This window comes from Crocodylus porosus, unplaced genomic scaffold, assembly GCF_001723895.1.
Source record: "Crocodylus porosus isolate Cpor-Errol unplaced genomic scaffold, CroPor_comp1, whole genome shotgun sequence".
In the NCBI taxonomy this organism is placed as follows: Eukaryota; Metazoa; Chordata; order Crocodylia; family Crocodylidae; genus Crocodylus; species Crocodylus porosus.
This window is the reverse complement of record NW_017728915.1, coordinates 33698395-33718787: the sequence shown is the minus strand read 5'-3', so window position 1 is coordinate 33718787 and position 20393 is coordinate 33698395. Positions and strand designations below refer to the sequence as shown.

The following is a 20393-nucleotide window of genomic DNA, read 5'->3' as shown; positions in this document are numbered from 1 at the left end:
GAACATTTGTTCACCAGAGCGCCCCAAGGGATGACGAGGTCGAACGGTCACAAACTCCTGCGAGACCGTTTCAGGCTGGACATAAGGAAGAATTTTCTTTACTGTCCAAGCCCCCAAGGTCTGGAACAGTCTGCCAGTGGAGGTGGTTCAAGCACTTACATTGAACACCTTCAAGGGTAAATTGGATGCTTATCTTGCTGGGATCCTATGACCCCAGCTGACTTCCTGCCCTTCGGGCAGGGGGCTGGACTCGATGATCTCTCGAGGTCCCTTCCAGCCCTGATGTCTATGAAATCTATGAAATCCTTCATGCAACATGCTTTGCAATTACACAAGGTTTTCCATCAAAGAAATGCCAAGCATTTTCAGAATCCTAGCCTGCAACTCTTTCAACACTAAGAGAAATAAAACTTATTATGCCTCATTTACCAATGAAGAAACCGAGCAACAAAAAGAGTCTCTCACTCAGGGCTGGGCATGGCCAAAAACTTTCCAAATCCACGTCTTGAAGTGCCCTGCCCCATAGTCACCTTAGAAGTACAGCAGAGCTAAAAACAAAACCCGTATTTCTTGCGTTTCAGAAATGCAATGGTACTATATGGCCCTGCACCTTCCCAGAGAAAGTATCTTACTGGCTGCTAAGAGAGGCAACAGTTTATTCTCATTTATTAGTTAATGCCCATATTACTATGACCTCTCTGATCATTATTTTCCCTTCTATTTTTTGTCCCATGCATTTATTTTAGGTCATAAGATCTTCAAGGCAAAGACTGTTTTTGCTCCAGGAACAAGCAGAGCTTGATCGTATTTGGGGCCTCTTGACACTAATAATGAAAAAAACCCAAAAGTAACTGGGTCACAAAACCAACTCCCCGAGGGATACCGAGATATAAAGATTGCTGCGTATTTAACATCAGTACAAAATATACATAAAGCACGTAAAAAAAACAAAAAACCCTGTGTGAATCCTTCCCACACTGCTGTTCCTCTGGGGCTGAAAGCTACCTGCGGCAGACAGTGCGTGTCAGAGGACAAACAGTAAATGTTAACAACAACATGCACTCATTGCAAAATGCCGAGGGCACATGTGCAGGTTTGTGAAGTGTAACAATACAATGGAAACAAACACACGTGCAAAAATCACACCACTGCCCGCAGCAGGCAGCTACCCAATCCTTCAGCTAAATTTCCATAGCAACAACAAAGTGACAGAAAACAGAACTCCATCCGCAAACCAGAGTCAAGGCTGCTCTCCAGTTTTGCTTAGCTTCAAGCAAATGCTTACTGAGCAGATCGGCCTTGCTCTATGCCACGAAATGCATCAAACTCTGGTACTGGCAGGCCAATGAAGCATTCCTTTGGGCACAGTCCTACCCAGGCACTTCACTAAACTCAAATGCACTGCAACAAAATGATAACTTAACCACCTTGTACCCCTTGCAGCTGCCCCAGGCTCAGCTATGCTGACTTTCGGACCTCATACAGGGTCCTTTAGGTTGGCACGGTCTGAACAGAGGAAGTCTACAGTGGTTTCTCCCCAGTATGGAGAGAAAACAACAGCAGGCTACCATTACTCTTGCAGTATTGGTTAAGCCAACCTGTAAGATACTGACACTTTTGCATTTGTGCTTGCATACGCATGCACCCTATGAAATCAAGTCACTGTCCAGAGGCTGCGCCCATACAGAAGATAAGGACTAAGAACCACTGCCAACCGTGGGAGACCTCCAGCACCTGAACTGTCTCATTTTGAAGCATACAGACTCCTACAGGTCCTCCTAGTTCCATCCTAACAGTATCTGAATATTACCCCCAAATTATCCCTCACTTCAGTGAGTGAGTACAGGTACCAATAGATCTCATCAGCATTTATACACATGCTCAGGGGAGAGAGGGGGTGCTAATTAGAGTGGCTCCGAAAGCCACTTTAATTAAAGCACCCAGAGCATTTTGTAGATCAGCGTCCCCACACTTAAAAATGGCAGCAGGTTGATTTAACTAAACATTGTTCAACGAGCTTTAGTTAAAGCGCCCCACCACACTGATACACGAGACACTGGAGTCTGTTGGAGCATGGTAAATCGACTGAGCCTCCTCCGATGCACTGTAATTGCAGCACCTCAAAGCAGCCTTGCTGCTCGTGTATAGACAACCCACGAGTCCAAGAGACAAGGCAAGCTGTGCAGATGCTTCAGTGTAGTTTTTGGCAGAAGGCATACTACTATGTGAAACTACGGCAAAGGCTAATCAAATCAACAACCATTTCATGCACTTTGTCTCATTGTAGGGAATTCTTTGCTAAGGGAAACCCTAAGAGATCACACCTGGAAACTCCTCACAGAACACCAGCTTGTCTCCCCCATGAAGGCAGCACACCGGAAGAGCACCAGTCTCATAAACCATGGAAGAAAGGCCATAACTACATGCAAAGATTAAACATATTTAGCTGTGAAATGAAAAGAATGAAGCACCTCTCTGAAGTTTTTGACTAAAACAATCATTAGGGCTATTTACAAAGACAACAGCACACTTCTACTGCATTGTATCTTTGTTTTTAAGGACCACCAGGAAAACCAGATGCAGGCACCCGTGCCAAAAGAAATGCCTCCAAGTCAGTGGCAATGATTCCAGGGATACTGGGATCAGCTAAGCATCTTTCCCCCAAAAGACTTCTACCTCTCCCTGCTGGGAGAACATCAGCATTTCCAAAAGGATTTTTGTCGACAAGGCAAGGGGCATGGCGAGATGGCTTCGTGGAGAAAACCTGGACCCCTGCTCAGCACAGAAACTCAGCTCCAATGCATTCTGGGTATAAGGTCAAGCACATAGTGGTCTGCAGCTGTGCAGATGCCAAATCATGCAGGACAGGATCCTGTATCCTGTAAGGCTATTCACTGCCAGGACTTGCTGTTTTCCTTACAGGACATCACAGCTGGTTTCATACTTTTGTTTTTATTTGTATACAAAATCTGGGATTCAATCACTGCTGAACTAGGCCTGCTAAATATAGCACAAGTAGGCTGCAGTTTCATATCTCAGCCTTTACTTAAAAACAATGCCCTCTAAGGCTGCTTCCAACCTCAATGTATTTTATCTGGAGATCCATCAAACCTCTGGGATGGAACAACAACAGCTGCGTATCACTGCCAACACAATATGGAGGTGCTAACCACAATGACTACAGTTCCCAGGGTGCCATGCTCCATGTCATGCCAGCTGCAGGCTGGCAACTGTAGTCTCTGGACCAAACCTCCAAATTAAAGAAACATGAGTGGCATGTTCCTTTCTGTTTTCTGCATATTACGTACAAGCCAAAAGTTCCCGGCAGCCTCTCCCTGTAGTCCTCTGCTGGCTTGAAAGACATTAGATGAGGGAAGGCACACTGCTTTGCCTCATGCATCTCATCTTTAATATCAGCTTGATATTCCTCAAGATGATTCTAGCTTACTGCAGGGCTGCAGTAAGGGTTCACGGTCACCTTATCCATGATAAGGAAAAGGGCCCTTTACTAAATCTCTCTCTCTTTTTTTTTTAGAAGCAGAATGACTTTCACCACACTGCAATAACTTGAGCCTTCCCGGTGCCTTCCTGCCACCCCTATAGCCTCCTTCACCATTGATCTCCTCTCACTGTTTAATGGTTGATTGGCCCATTTGGATTGGGAGGGGGCCTTACTATTTAAATAGAGGATATTGAAGTGTGTGATACCCAGTGTGTATGTATGGGGGGGGGGGGCAATTAGAGTGTGGAAATGAATTAAATGCCTGAGGGTGCATCAGCCAACGGGAAGGAACACAGACAGCATCAATCCGATTCCAAGCTAGCTTGGTAAATCTGTCCTAAGCAAAATTATTTTCATCGGTTATCACTTCCTTTTAATTAAAAATAAATAAATAACCAGTCAAAAACTATGAAAGGCTTGTGCTGGATGGATGGAGAATTACAGACAGGTGTGAGACAGATGTGCCCCTTTGGGGAACTATTTAGTTGTGACATAATATTTGCAAGCCCAATGAGTTATTTCTCAAACTAGCTAAATAAAGAGCTCATAATATGAACAGACAGACACCTGCACATGCAGCGATAATATCGCTCTTAACCCATACCATTTTCATGGCCAAACTGTTAGCGGTTCATTGAGGTCAAAATTACAGCACATCATCTGCAGATTAGTCAGATCCAAAGACAAATGCTTTCAGCAGTTCCAATTAGTGCTATCCTATCACCAGCCCAAGCAATCGCATGATCTTTCAGGTGCTGGCCTTTTTCCCCACTGTTTGTTGAGCCCTTCTGGTCTGTCTTGTGCTCCAGTCACATGGGTAATTTTCTAGAGGCTCAGACTTCAGCAGGGAAGGTTCCCAGTTCTGGCTGGAGCCCCTAGGTATTATCACAGTCCTCATTATAGACTGTACCCTATTGCTAATGAAGCCCTTGGGAGTTTTATCACGAGGCCCCACATATTAGAGATCACACAACAAATGTTGACATAATAATATAAAAGGCATCATCTCTGAACCAAGAGTTCTAAAGTTTTGTGTTTCTTTTTGACATAGAGAGGTACACTTGAGAAACATCTGTAGCACAGTCCCTGTAGCTCCACTGAAGCATTCACCAACCTAGAGGTCCTACAGAAAATCTATTAGAAAACTGACTTGCACCAGAAATGGAGTCACAAACCTGGAGAGATCTGGAACCACTGGCTCATGGTACAGAAGAATGCACTTCTGCCTGGTAACAGGCACGCAGATCAGTCAATCACACTCTTTGTGTTAAGATATTTATTTATGCACACCCACAGCCAGACCCACCACACTCAGCATTTCCTTCACTCCCTACTCATCTCATACAGGCCAGAAAAACATGAATCAAATGAGCAAAGCTGGTTAATTCAAATACATGCGCGCAAAGAGAGAAACTATTTGGAATACGTATTATCATGTTGATTAAATGAGCTTCTTCAGAAAATCATCACGCTGATGAGACCTAGCACACAGACTGGGTATGGCTACCCAGCCACCAGGACATGAGCTCACTCATGGGCAAAGGAAGGTGAGCGTGCACCTACCTGCCTTCCCACTGCTGACAGCCAGAATGGGTGAGATGGGAAAACCGATGTGCCCATGAGTGATAACTGTAGAAGAGCACTTCCCTGCACATCCATCAGCTGTTGATGTCACTGGATCTGGGCAGATGGGAACAAGCTCTGAAGCTTCCTGTCACCACAGGCAGGATCAACCTGAATGCCTTGAGAAAAACAGAAGTGCCTGGCTTCTGACACTCCAGAAATGTGTGTTACTCTCACTGGCTCTGGCCATACAACATTATATAGAGATATGTCATTTAAGCACTCTTGGAGATGGGGCTTGTTAGCACATTTCTTACCACTGCTACATGTGATTAATGGAAACAATCAGCCCAGCAGAAGACAGGCTGGATCTCCAGGGAAGGTATGCTGGCGCATGGAGGCAATCCTTCATTCTTTCACAGACACAGACTGCCCAAGTACATAAGCAACACCAACATCAGTCTGAACACAACTGTCTGCTGTGCAAGTGGAGACCATTCCACGTCTGGCTTTTGGGACACGCAAAGGAAACAGACTAGGAAAAATGGCTGAGATGAGAAAAAAAAATGCAGCCATTTCAGGCACCAGTTGTCATAGTAAGCAAAGCCTTTGCAGACAAAGTAGGAATATGGAGGACTGATATTCTCGGACTTAGACACTTGAGGCCCCTAGAATTTACTTGGATCTGATTTCTGTACTAGATTTGATGTCATTTGTTTGTAGCTGCTGGAACCTGCCCTTTCATCAGCTATTCACACTAGTCTCTGCCTATTATCTTTTCTCTATATTTTTCCCATTCTTTTCTCCAGGCTGGAGCGAAAAAGCTAGCAGGATTGAAAGTTTCCTCCCAACTGGGCACTCCAAACAGGAGGAAGACAAAGAAAGCACTGCAAATCTGGAACCATGTGGAGGAGAAATGTTAATCTGGGCCCATTACAGGCATCCGGGGCCTGATGAGAAACATGGACCTGGAGGCAAGAGTCCCCCAAGTCTGACATGTTCAGACACCGAAATGTTGCTCTGGACTCATTTCTGACACCCTGAGGCATTCTGTGCTCTATAGCTAAAGTTTACACTTGTGAATGGTATAATCTCACACATATCATTGCTGTCATTTAAGCATATAGTAATTACCTCTAAGGGAGAGTTCAGTTTAATTCCTAGAGGCGATGGGCCATTCCATCCCCTTTCCACTTGGACCTCTGCTGAAAACATTAAAAGCTTATGTCAGCACAACCTGATCAACAGTCACCTGCCTCACTGCACTATGATTAAAACAAACCTGAAGCTGAAAAACTATTATATGAGGTTCAAAATACACCCGCAGAACAGGCTGGCCCTGGGGCTGATTGCAAGCCCCTGCTATGTTTGAATGCAGTGACCTGGTTGCAGGTATCACGACCACCTCATGCAATAACGTTCTCGTTTTCACCTTCAAAAGTACCAATAAGTGAGTGCCTTCCTGAGTTCTTTCTATGACACAGTTCAATTACTCTGGCTTCAACCTCAGAAGGAAATAACTTGTTTTTGCAAATCCTTAAAATATATCACAACCACAAACTTTCAGGCAAGGTTTTCCACTGGAGGAAGAGGGGGAGAATGAAACAGTTGCAGTGCGCTGGCCTCACAGCGCACCACCACATGGCAATTACTACTATCAGCCTTCGAAGTTTCCATTGAAACCTGAACTGTCTGTCTTCAGTGAATTCTTTGACTGTGAAGCCTGAATACCAAGCCAACTTCAGCATTTCCTTTAGGAGAGCTGAGTGCACTAAAGAGCCAGCACTGCTGGGGAACCCTGGATCTAACTATTATGATTAGAGCCATAATGGGAAGTAAATATTACTGGACCTTTCTCTGCCAGAGCACGCCGGTGCAAATGCTGCAAGTTCTGCAAGTCTAAGACCTCTAACTGAACCTAACTCTCTAACTCAGCCTGTGCCCAGGTCGCCCTTAACGGGCTATACTCAAACTACGTGAACTGGGAAATAAACAATTTTCATATTTTGCTGTTTTATTCATAATGTAAGCTCACAAAAATCTGTTACTGGACATTTGTACAGCCAGCTAGAAACAAAATGGTAGAGGGGACAAAGAATTAGTTTGTTCTGCTCCAAAAGCACAGGCCATTATCATATGAGTTACGCTTTCTTGTGCTACGCTTTTACTTTACAGCTATTAGCAATATAGGGCCAATGACACACAGTGGACAGCCCCAAATCCATCCAGCAGAGGGCAGCGGCATACAAGAGGAATAAATCCTTGCAGTACCTGAAGGCTAATGGCTTTCTAATGCATTTTATTTGATAATACAACTCTCAACAACACCCAACTGATCATATGATATGTATGAATTTGCCTTTAAGTGTCAACTTTCCCCTCTCTAATCATCTTTGCTGTATTGTTCCAGTGCTAGTACTGCCTCGTGGGACTATTACATTTGCAACTATGAAGAAAAATCTGGCTTATCAGAAAAATATTCAGGGTGGCAACTGCAGGAAAACTGAGCATGATGAATGCCTGCGTTTAGTTTTCCTACCTACATCTTTCCAGGTAACACTGACAGAGGAACGCTTGAGAAAGAAATTGTTTTCCAATTTTCTCCTCAGATGAGGAAACAGGTTGAATACAAATCTTCTGAAAACAAAGAACTCAGCATCTATGACATCTTTCAATGCGACCAGAGTAACTGGCCCGTCCCTTCTGAGAGCGCACAAATGTTGATACTGGAGTGGAAAGGTTCAGCTTACAATAAGAAAGCACCCTTTTCTCTGGCTCTGCTCTCCCCCCTCCCCCAAAGGGAAATGTCCAGCAGTTATTTACTTAGCTTCTCCAAAATGTCTAAAAACATCATTCCCACTGAGATCTAAAAAAAGGTTTTCTTTTCCTTATTTTCTTGCGAGAAATTAATGTTTTTACTGGAAATGGCTAGAGAGTCTACACCACTGTTCAGAGTTTGCGTCTGGCCTCTCAATAGCAGACTTCAGAGTTTTGCAGCATTCAGAGCAGGAGCTGGGTTCAGGGATGCAACACTGGCTGCGAAAGCAGCAGTTCTGCCTAGCACAAAGAGGAAATTCAAACTCGGCTCCCAGAGCTGTGGCTTTTAGTTTGATGCCAATCCTCATAGCCATAGAGCTAGCGGTCCTTTTTCAAAATGAATAGGCTATTTGCTATACATCTCCAATCACCCTTATGAGAGATGGAGTATGCATAAAGAAACAGAGAGCCAGATTTTCAATGGCATGATTGCATACATGCCTGCTTTGCATAAATCTGAACATCATGAGGAGCACACCAAACTGTACCTCTGAATACCTGGCCAAAATGAGAAGTTTCGTTTTCTTTTTCTCATCTCTGGCTATGGGGTCTCTATCTGCTCTTTGACAATGAAGTTACAACAAATCACTGTACATTCTCCAATGCCTCAACAGTTTGAATTTCTCTAAGGTTCACATCCAGTTGGTGAACTGCCAATCTAGCACTCATCCAGGAGGCTAGCAAAGAGAGCTGGGAAACACAGTGTTCCAGTGTACTGTTGTAACCTCAGAAGAATCAACGATGCAGTAATAATGTCTCAATAGCACCAGATGTACTGTAGATTGCACTAAATTCAAGCAGTGTTTTATGAAAAAAATCCACAACTAATTCTGAATGTAATGTAACATCCATTAAATACAGCACTTTGTCTCCAAACATCAGGCACTTGCCTAACTATGTAGATGTGTGTGCATGCAATCTAGTTGTACATATAGTGTAATATGCAGAATGTACTTTTTTTCCCTAAATCAAGAAAGCCCCTGAATTACTGCTAGAATTTAAAAGCAAGTGTCTGGTTTTAAAAACTGGAAGTCAAGCAAAATGTTCACTGACTGCACCACAACTTAGCCCTGTTGAGCTAGGTGAGCACAAATTTGTTCGTCAGTAATTTAGGGGTACCTGAAGGAGCCCACAAGCTAACAGCTTGTGAATACCACTTAATTGACATGGGCTGGAACCTGCAAGCACTTCTGTATACAAGCAGCCCTGCCAACCAAAATGAGACTGCTTGTATAAGTAAGAACTCAGAGATTAAGGCCCAAATTTGTTACCTACAGTCACTTCTTGAGCTGAACCAGAAAAATCTCACACACTTTAAAATCTGGGCTTGAGGCAGGAATTCCTAGCTGAGGTTCTGTGGCCTGACTTCTGCCAGAGATCAGACAAGATGATGCCTTCCAGCCTTACAATCCATGAATCTACAAGCATGCACTAAATGTCATGGCCAGGCTGTTTCCCTAACTGGAAAAATCATGCTCTGACAAGCAAAAAACAGCAGCCAGGTTTGTCCTCGCTATGAAATGACCTTCCCAGTGCTACAGGCTGTTGCAGCTGCCATGCAGGATATACAGAGCTATTTACAAGCCACATTATGAGAGCTACTTGTCAGCCTTGCAAGCCACAGAAGTGTAATAACCATGTCAGTTCATTAAATATACAAATGAGACAAAGGCGCTCCAAATGACGTTTTCACCTGAACAAACGTACTTCAAGGCACAAAGAACTAGGTATTTAATTATGCTGCCACAGGCTGAAACGTGCCTTGGACACTGACTGAACAGGGATGCGGACCCCATTAAGTTCTTCCAGTGCAAACTATTTCTTCAAATACTCCGATCAAAGTTCAGACATGCAGCAGGCCTCTACATATGGTACACAACTGAGTGTTTTAAGAACACCTTCTTCCCCCTAGTTTTCTAGATCACATGCTTACCTGCTGATTCCAGCAAAAAATGCTTCTAGATTAACATTAACAATCTAAGTAATTTTGATGAAAATCTTCCGATGACCACAGACCAGCTATGTCATGCATTAGGATCTCAGTAACTTCAGAAGTAAATCCCGATGCAGTTATAACTATCAGTGCACAAGTATAGAAAATGCAAAGCAAACAAAGACACATTCACCAATCTGTGCTTCTGTCATGTCCCTGTGGTTGGGGCGGGGGGCAGGGGTAAGGGTTTAAACTCAAAAACAAATCTCATGATCCATTTTTACAACCAACTTACCTTGATCAACATGCATTAATAGTACTTAGGAATCCAGGAACACAGGGTGGTAGCTTAAGCCACCAGTCTGTCTATCCACTCTCCATCCCCTCCCAGTAAGACAAGGGGGACACAGTCCATTGTCTACCACTCCCGGTGACAGCAAGCAAACCAACATTTGGCCACAGGACAAAGAGAGGGGGAGTCATTGCTTTCTGGTATTCCATGACTGACCTAGTCAGATTTGAGGTCAGCAGTAGGCCCCACTGCTGCTGCTAAAATTGGAACAACAGTTTTTACATTTCAGGACTAGGTCAAAGGCACAAACAGCTATCACTGATCTGGCAAATAGCAACGTAGACATGGAATCCAGGAACACCAGCTTACAGTCCTGCATGTAAAAATCACTGCCTCCCATCCAATCACTCTAGATGCAGATCCAGCAACATCATCTTGTCTGATCTCCAGCAGGAGTGGTCCCTTTGCAAGACATGTCTATTAACATCTCTGATCAACCTTGCTGTGCTAAAAAGGAGAGTTAACATGAATTATATCCTTTCCATGTACTGATAAACATGGAGGTGGTTCAAGAGCCTACTTTGAACACCTTTAAGAGACATTTGGATATTTATCTTGCTGGGATCCTGTGATCCTTGCTGACTTCCTGCCCTGGGGCAGGGGGCTGGATTCAGTGATCTTCTGAGGTCCCTTCCAGCCCTAGTGTCTATGAATCTATGAAACCAGCCTACAGAGTTTTCAATTGGTGCCCCTTACAGAGACTCTCTACATCAGGCATCACAGAAATTTGTACTTGTGCTACAGAGCTCTACAGAAACATTACAGCAGTTCCCCAAGACATCTGATAGATCTTTTCCAAAAAAGATTTGTCCTTTGATACTGTGGCTTTCTTTAAAAATTATCTTATTTTCCTTGGTAGTACCTTAGTAATTGGAGTCCCAGATCTGCTGATAAGCAGTGCTGAGGATCTGTGACCTCTCTGCTATCTTCCTCAAAGACTAATTGCTCCCAAATTATGAACCTAACAATAGATGTCACAAGACTCTTTTCTATATTCTGTTCCATACCTGAAAGGCTCCCTAGAGAGGTGATCATCAGCAGTGGCTCACAAGAATATCTGGAAGGTGAAAATCAAGACAAAACTTCAACAGAACCAAAAGCTCCTTCTGTTGATGAATTCTACCAGCCACTCACATCAGCAGAAAATGTGACAGCAACTTTGCAAACCAAGGCAAAAAGGTATCAACAATCAGCTGCTCTCAAAAATTCAACAAAACCCATGGAATATCCTGAATTCAAGGAGGTGATGTGGGCCCCATTGTTGCTGCTAAAATTGTAACAGTCTTCAAGTTTCAGGACCAGGGCAAAGGCACAAACCGCAATTAAAAGCAACCACCGATCTTGCAAAATACAGAGGCAATTCTCTTATTCTGTAATGGTGAGTCAAGTGATTTCTGAGCGGTGGCACTCGCACCACACACCAAGCAAATCCATTGTATAGTGTAAGGAGTGGAACATGACATAATCCCCCAGGACGACCTTTAATCCCCTCTATCTGAACAGTGGATTTGCATTGCGATAGATAACCTGCCTGCTTGCAGCATTAAGGCCTCTCTCAATGATACACACACACTTTCAGTCATCTCAAACAGAACGATGCGCTTCCCACAGCGTTCCATGCAGTTATTCATTTACTGCCCTACTAAAATGGATGACTTGATTTTGATACTACTCCAACAGGGTCACATTTTAATCTCTCTAGCTTAGAATCTTCGATGCTCTTTTACAGCCAGATTCAGACTTTGGAGCTGTATCTTGTATATCATTACAAATAAATGGGGGAGGGGAGAGGGGAATTTTTATGCTGATCTCCAGACCAGCCTCTGAAGTTCCACTGGGAAGGACTGGGAGAGATTTCAACAGACTGCAGCTCTAACCCTCTGAATGTATTCCAGCGGTTGACTTATTTCTAAAAATGCTTCTGTACAGAATGGTGGCAGTTTGAGGCAGTGGCCTTAAGCACCTGAGAAAGGTGTTTAATACCTACTGTGTAAGAAGAAGAAACCCTCCCCCCCAGCAAGACACATTTTTTAAATTTCACTTTTTTACACTATTTCTCTGAAGCTCACTTCTAAAGTTTGGTTTTGCTGTGCTTGGCAGTCTCCTTTGTGTCTTTTGCAACACTGCACACACATAAATGGTCTGTGGTTTCATGCTTTGCTTCCCATTTAAAACCAAGCACTTAAATAGTAGCTTTATTTTTGTTAAATAAAGAGTTTTTCTGTACTGTCACATATTTGCAAAGCAAGCAGTTCATCTCTCTCTCTCTCTCTCTCTATATATATATATAATAAAAAAAAGAAAAGCTCTTGGGGTCCCAATCTGTGTTGCTCTGGAATTTTAATTGTTTTAATTTAAATTTCTAATCTTCAATCTACCTTCCACCATTGTTTACTTTGAGCAATTCATTCGAAGACAGCCAGACGAGACAGCCCACTTTTGCTATGAGGCGCCTAGTTTCAATGTCTGATCGTAATGCACTCTAGCACGTACTGCATTTAAGATTCCAAAACTGCAGCAAAAAGTTTAAATTTTCAAAAACAATTTCGTGATTGTTTCTCCATTAAAAGCAGCAAAACATTTCTACACATAGCCACAATCCAACTCCTACTAAACTTAGCAAGATTTAAAAGGGAACTGGACCAGACCTATATTGGTGGATGAAATTGGCAAATTTCCCTTTGACTACACATAGGGCTTGCAGTGAGTTGGCTTTGTGCCTTTGAAAAAGGTACCTTCTTTTAAAGGCCTGTTTCTAATAGGCTTCCTCCTGGACAGGGTCTATCAGCAGGTAATCAGCAGCGCTGAAAGAGACTGCAAAGTGCATGGGAATGCACTGGAATAATTACATGCACCAGAGCCACAGCTCAAACAATCGCAATGATACCCAAATAATTTCTATCACTGTCTAACACAAGAGACAAGTTTCTGGATATAACCCAGGGTCCTGTCCCCCTGCCCCAACCCTTAACCATCACATTCCAGCAGTATCTGTTACTCTTCTGATAAAGCAGGCTGAAGGCAGGGGGCACTATTTACTATTCTGTTATCAGCCTTCTGATACACAGCTTTTGAAGACATCCCGCTGTAGTGACGTGATCTGCCTTCCTACCCGAGATTACAGCTTCCTCCCTCGCATGCCCTTCCAAACCTCTGAGGAAGAATGAAGGTACAGCTGAACTCTGTTGCTAGCTCTCCCTAATTACTTAAAGCAAAAACTAAAAAGATGTCAGTGACTGGACGGTCAGCTCTTTTTTCCATGAGCAAACAGAAAAGGCTTCCAAAGAGCAATCCCTGGGTCTCAAACCATGTGTCAGCAGCAGTCCAACCCTTGGCCCACCTTGCAAAGGAGATAAAGGCTGACCTTGCAAGCAGCGAGCTGTGCTTCCCAGCAAGTTCAGCAAGGGTTCCTTCAGCAAAGGGGTTGGTATTTAAAGTCACTGAACCTACTATGACTGCTACTGTAATCTCAAACATCTACAAACAAATACAGCCCAATGCAAGCAGCGCCTGATTAATTAAGAGTTTAAGAGCATGAAATCTACCAAATTTAGAAGGAAAAAGAGTTGCTAAGTCTGATTAGCCTGCTACTCCAGCATCTTTGTCCTTATTTCCAGCAACAGATCTCACTAACTTTATTGGGTTGCTTTTTTTCCCTTTAAACCCCTTGATGCTTTTTAAGCTTCCTATGTTTACCTTTTTCTTATGCCTTATTCTAGGAGTATGGACAACAGCAATAAAAGAGGCCTGCTGCAGTTCTTAATTAAACCACTTCAAATGAAAAAAAGGACTTGAAAAGCAACCCAGCAAGTCCTGTGTGCTCACTGCACAGAGCCCGTAATCTGTGCATATACTTGCAGGTGCAGCCCACTTTTTCCACTTGCAAACATGGAGGGGACTTATTTTGCACAAGTAGCAGCCCTCCACTGGACAGTATACTTACAAGGGGCCCTCAATATGGTTGTGTTGCTTTATTCTGCTCCCTCCACCACCTAGACCTTTGAAATGTCAGTGTTAGAAAATCTGCCTACTGTGCTATGAACTGATAACTGGCTCAGCCTGACATTATACAAAGCACTGCTCTGCCTTAAAGAGCTGACACTTGAAAGAAATGAGTCAATTTTATTTTGGATACAAGACAGTTTACCAGAGAGCATGGCAGGCTTTGAGACTGGCTCATTTCCTGAGAACCGAATAATTATCCTGGTGGCAGTAGAGGGGGCACCACTCACCTCTGGGAGTTTAACTGCATTACGCTGGGACCAAACTGACACGTTCCCCATCAGGGAAGCTAAACCTAAGCTTCTTGACAACACCTGCCTCTTTGCTAACACCAAAGGAAAAGGTTATTTTAAAATACGAAGGCTACAAGAAACAAGTCTCCATGTGAACTAAACATACTTGGAGATCAATCTGGACATAGAAGATGCAAATAGTAGCTAAATCCTGAACATACAGAATTTAAACCGTGATTTTAAGAGAAAAGCTGCTGCTAACAATAATAAGGTTGGGATAATAATAATGTTGGGATGTCATGGTCGGCAGGTTACCACCTCCTGTTAACCAATAGAGCCCCTTGTTTTGAAAAAGCAGCCAATGGAATAAATACAAATAACCTCAAACAATGTTAACTGTTGATCTAATTCAACTGCAATTTGGCCATAAATTGTACTGGTGTCAACTTTTGATTAAGCACAGGATACTCCGCCCTTGGAACATGGGAATGTGCCAAATAACACAATACACAGTGGGTGCCCTGCCAGTCATGGGGTACTGTTTTTACACGGGAAGAGCAGGGAGGGGAGGGTGCACTGTGCCAGGTCTTACAGTAAGTAGCGCTCCGAAGGAGCAGGAGAAAAGCAGGTTCCGTAAACCAGGGAACGATATTTGCACTCCCACCCAAAAGCCTGTTGTTACAAACCTGATGCAGAGGGCTTGTGAAGCCGCAGGTGACTATCAATGGGCAGAAGGAAAGTGCTGTCAGCTAGATGAAGAATCTGTGTCTACCCTACTCCATTCTTTCGTGCTAAAATCTTGTCAGACAGCAAACGTTGGGTCACCATGTATTCTTCTCTGTAGGAAGGAGGGGGCAAAATAATGAACAAGTAGCATAATCACAACTGGCACTGACTGTTGAAATCAGGAAACAAGTCAAGCCAGGACTACGGCACTGAACGCTGAAGTTCCTCTGACCATTAAACAAGGGTTGTCCCAATAGGGAGAGCACAGAGGGCAGAGTGGGAGGGAGTCCATACAGTCCCCATTCTCATTCTGTGGATAACCAGACAACATTGGATTCCTGCAGCAGAGTCAGGCATCTTTCACAAGGGCTGGAAAAAACGTTAATGCCAGCAATATGTAAATGGTGCTGATGACTGTCAAAGGTCAGGCTGACTTCTGGTTCAGAAAAGGATCAGCTGAACCATTAGCAAACAGTGTACTGACTAGAGGAACACTCCTATTTGCATCACAGCAAAAGCTTGTCTGATCATGTGTGGGATCATTTGCCTTCATAAGGCTGCTGTGGGTCACAAGGCTGCGTTCGTGTTCCCTATGTCGGGCCTTCCTGTAAGGCATTACAGTTCAGGAGCTGTCACTGCAGGAAATACAGTATAAAAGCACTGCACACTAGTCGGAGCCCTCCTATCATTTCATGCCTTGCCCTAGAACCTATTTCCTTTTTGAGCTATTACAGGGGATATTACAGACGTTGCAGGAAATAAGTCAACTGCTCCCAGGGAAAATACATGGGCATGTAATAGTTACCTGCAGAATATACAGGTCCCAAGTTCAATGTTTGACTTGACAGACTATGAAAGGAATGTGTACAGTGTCTACTAAGCCAGAAGCACATACACAGATCTTCCATAGCGGAGAGACACAAGAGGGAGGGGAGTGCTGTAGACACGGATATGCTGTAGAGTGCTGTAGACACGGATATGCAAACAGGAGTGGCAAATCAGATGAGAGTGCAAGCAACCATGAGATCTGCCAGATGAGAGTGGCAAATCAGATGAGACTGCAAGCAACCATCCAATGGCAGGCACAGAGGAAAGGAAGCAGCAGCATCCAGGGAACAAGGCTGGTACGGAGAAGACCTGATTTCCATTCCTCTCCCACTCGCCTGCTGGATAATCTCAAGCAAGTAACTTTGCTTATTGGTGTCTCAGCTTTGCTCCATGTAAGATGGCAAGTGGTGTCCTTTGTAAAACACTCTACGCTCTGAAGACGAACCACACACAATAAACAAGGTGTATGGCAACGACAGCTGCGTGTGCAGCTAAGCAATTTGCATGAACACGGTAACTGAAAAAGGCTGGTAACTGAAAAAGGCTGCCGAAAGAGTTTATTTTAAGTGCCAGAACAGAAAACAGAAATTCAAACTTGGATTCTCATAACCACCCAAGAAATCTCATTTTTATTAAACGGTACAATTTACAAGAAAGGAGGAGGCAAATGTAGGGATTAACTTGCAGTTGCGTCATTTCCCATGACCTATCTATCGCTTCACCAGAGCTTTTCACACAGCAACACACACTTCCTGGACCTTAAACCACTGAACGACCAAACAGCAATGCTTCAAAAGATTCTCTGAGTAACCATGTTACTGCCTGAGCTGCTGCATTCAGAAGACAAAGCCAAATCCCAATTAACTAGTTCTTCACGCTGTACCTTTCTGTGGTTGAAAAATTATGGTTTTACATACCAGAGGGACTGGTTTCAAATTTTTGTTCTTTTTTTTGGAATGGAGAGAGCTGTCTCGATGATTTCACAATGGGACACAATAGAAATGGAACGTGTTTTGTTTTTTTCTCCCTTTCCCTTTCTACAGGATCAAATCTTGCCAGCTCTCACCTATCTTGTCCTAAATGAGTTTGGTGCTCTGAGGTCATGTACTAGCTGTCACCTCACAAAAAACACTGTGATGCTGAGTGCTAACTGGTGTCCCGGCTAACAGGTAGACAGTCACTGAGCAGTGTCACAGGAGCACAGAGTAGGGATGTGAAATGTTAAAAGGTGAGTACATGTATGTATCATTAATGAGCTACTATTAATGTTCAGTGCTGGACACAGTCCCGTGGCGAAGGGAAACAGCACAGTGCCGCAACAAGCCAGCGAGCCTCCGAATTGGGACTTGGGAGAAAGGGAGGGAGGAAGTGGGGGAGACTAGCTGCAACACACACATGCTAGGTATGTGTTACTAGTTAGCTGTTTAACGGAGATCATTAGAGGCACTTAAATGGGTAATTATGTAAACAATATTTACATCCCTAGTATGGAGAGGCTCAGATTTCCAGCAACTCAGTCGTTACCGAGACTAGATGGCACCACTTGCCAAGGCTGCCAGTCCAGTATTCTCACCAGCAATAATTTCATTCCTAAAAGCGTGATACTCCCTCTACTTACAATCAAAACCATCAGGCTCATCCTCCTGTGCAGCAGCCAATACCAGCTTCTAAACAGAAACAACCCTAGAGTTTTTCCAGTGCACATAAAAGAGGCATCCTTGATGGCAGGGGAAGTGCAAGCCAGGAGAGATCTGGCACTTACTTTGCCTCACTCAGCATGAGGCCTCCCCACCTGCACCCCTGCAAACAGGATGGATTCTGCAGAAGTGCTGGGATGGTCACACAAGAGCTCTAACTGTTTCTCAGATGTCAGACTGAGACTGCCAGCTTTACCTCCAAATGTCGCCAGAAATGCACTCCATATAGCAGGGGTTCCCCAAACTGTGTGGTAGGTGTACCCCTGAAGGTATGCAGGAAAAACTGTGTAGTGGCAGATTTAATTTTCATTATAATAATACAGTAATTGGCATTTAAGAGTTTAAAATATTAACTGTATACTAGTAGGGGCACACGTGCAGCTGGTAAATCTCTAAGCGGGTATGGTATGCAATAAGAAAAAGTTTGGAAACTTCTACCATATAGGAAGCAACCATTACTTCAGCCTTGTTCTTGGAAATAGCATATTTCTGCCCAAATGCTACAAGATAGTAGCACAAGGCCGGTTAACCAGGACAAAAGCAGAGTCACCAGCCCTGTGCAAATGCTGGTAAATGATCCCTTTTTTAAAGCTAGCTTAAAACCAATAGCATACGGAATAGGAGAAATTAGATTTCCAGGTGAAAAGTATATCATGCATTTCAGTGAGGACTCCCAGAAGCTACACCCTTCATTGGGCAAAAATCCTTTGGCTGGAGGGAAGGGAATCTCCAGGTATCAGTCACAACAAAGATCTTTCCCTGGTGCAAGTCTGTGTCTTCATCTACAAAACAATGGTTTTTTTCCTAGACCATTGGACCTAGGAATGCCTAGGAAGAGTAATAGGGATTTTAACATGGTCTGCTCTGGCATCCAAGGGGTTCATCAGATTACCTCCTCTCAAGAGGACCTTGTCAATAGAGAAATGAAGAAGCTACATGAGAAGCCACAAATGCTGCATTTCCCTCTCCAAACATATGTCTGTGGCTGCGGGGGAGGGGGGGGATTTTTTTGTTTGCCTTTTCAAGACAATACAGCAATCCAGCTGCTGCAGTATATAATACTGCAATCCAGTGGCCAGTTATCCTGCCCACTCCTTCGAAGCAACCAGGCCAACAAAAAAAACTAAAGCATCCCTTTACCAAAAAAGTGTTTTGATAGAGTAGAGCATAAACCTGGAACTGACAGAAAAGAGCCAACTGGAAGCTTGAGTTTGCCAAGAACCATCTTTTCTATACAAGTAGTTTGATGTAGTCAAAATACTTCTGATGGCTTCTGAACCTTTGAGACTGCATCTAGCTCCGTAAAACAAAAGTAGTGATACTTGAGCATTCTGGTGAGACTTTTCATTTAATACATTTTCAGTAGATTTATTCAAAGAAAACAAGGAGCTAAATGTCATTACCTCCATCCTATAAGGGAACTGTGGCACAGAACCAGGACCTAGAGACCTGGACCTCTGGTTCCTACATTGTACCTGTCCTTATGCAGCAGTCACAGAACTACTGTGTTCTGAATTTTCTACCCCTGATTTTTACTGGGTACTCATTAACACCCCATTCCCACAAACGATGTAAATATTCAAGTCTAGGTTCCCTTCCTTTCTTTCTTTAGGAAAACTACACTGAGAGCACAACACTAAGAGGAAAAGAACATAGATTATCAGCACAGCTCTTATCAAAGTGTTGGGCCTTAGGAAGTCCAAAAATACCTCCCAAGCGGAGAGAGTAAGTTCAATCCAGCTATAGAAAATATTGTGTGTTGCCTTTTTGTCCCTTCTTTTTGTAAAATAGAATGTGAAATCTTTAAAGGACACTGCATTTTGTACACTGATCACAGCCAGCCTCTTGGGAAAGGTCTATTTGTATCACTAATTTCAGGATGGTTTTAACAAGAACGTTCCATCAGTCGCGCTGTTCCTCTCTCGGGAAATCCAGCGAGTCCAGCTGTTAGCGTTTACATGGGGAACACAGAAATGTTCTGCAGCTCTTGCAAATATGGGTTACTAACTCAGGGTGCGAGACTGAGATGCACCTGTTGCATTGCTTGCAGCTGGGAAATGAAAGGGCACAAGGCAGCAATCTGAGAGACGTGCAAGATGAGCCGGCTCCAAAAGAGCTCAAATGTGGAGAAGTATTCAGAGTTTCCAGATCGCTCATGTGGATGATGCACCCTGCAATGGGCAAGTCTGGCTGTGTAGCCTCCCTAGGTTCACTCAAAAGGTCAGGGGTAATGAACTCTTTCCAGCTCAGCGGGTGACTTTTTCAGAACCCTTCTGCATCTGAGGGGAGCAGCAGGAAAGAAGGTATGAAGGAGTTCCCCAATCCAGTGGCCAGGAGGAAGACATGGTATTATTACTCAAAAGCAGGTAAAACACTTTAGTCATGTCCCTGCTATACGGTTTAGGAAGCTACTGGTTCATGATATAGTTTACCAACAGGGGATGTGAGTAACAAAGCAAGAAAAGACCAGTGCCTGCTCTTTTTGCAGCCCAGGGAGGTCTCTAGCTAGGGAGAGCAACAGCAAAATCCACTGTGGTCATCTCTTAAATACTGTATTTGGCATTGTTCACTACGGAGACAAGGTGCCCAAGCACCACGAAAATTCAAGTCCGTCAAGCTAAGTGGTTAGAGGCTGTCCACCCCCAGGCAATCAGAAAAAGACAATTAAGATCCAGCTTATCAGAGGAGGTAAAGGCAGACATCAGGAGCAGTGGCTGGTTGCTGAGGAACACAGGAATCA

The 20393-nt window shown here is 43.7% G+C and overlaps 1 protein-coding gene across 1 annotated transcript in view; it reads right to left on the bottom strand.

Moving 5' to 3' along the window:
• CMIP (c-Maf inducing protein) overlaps positions 1-20393 on the bottom strand; it is a 169885-nt gene that overhangs the window by 91362 nt on the left and 58130 nt on the right. The window lies entirely within an intron of this gene.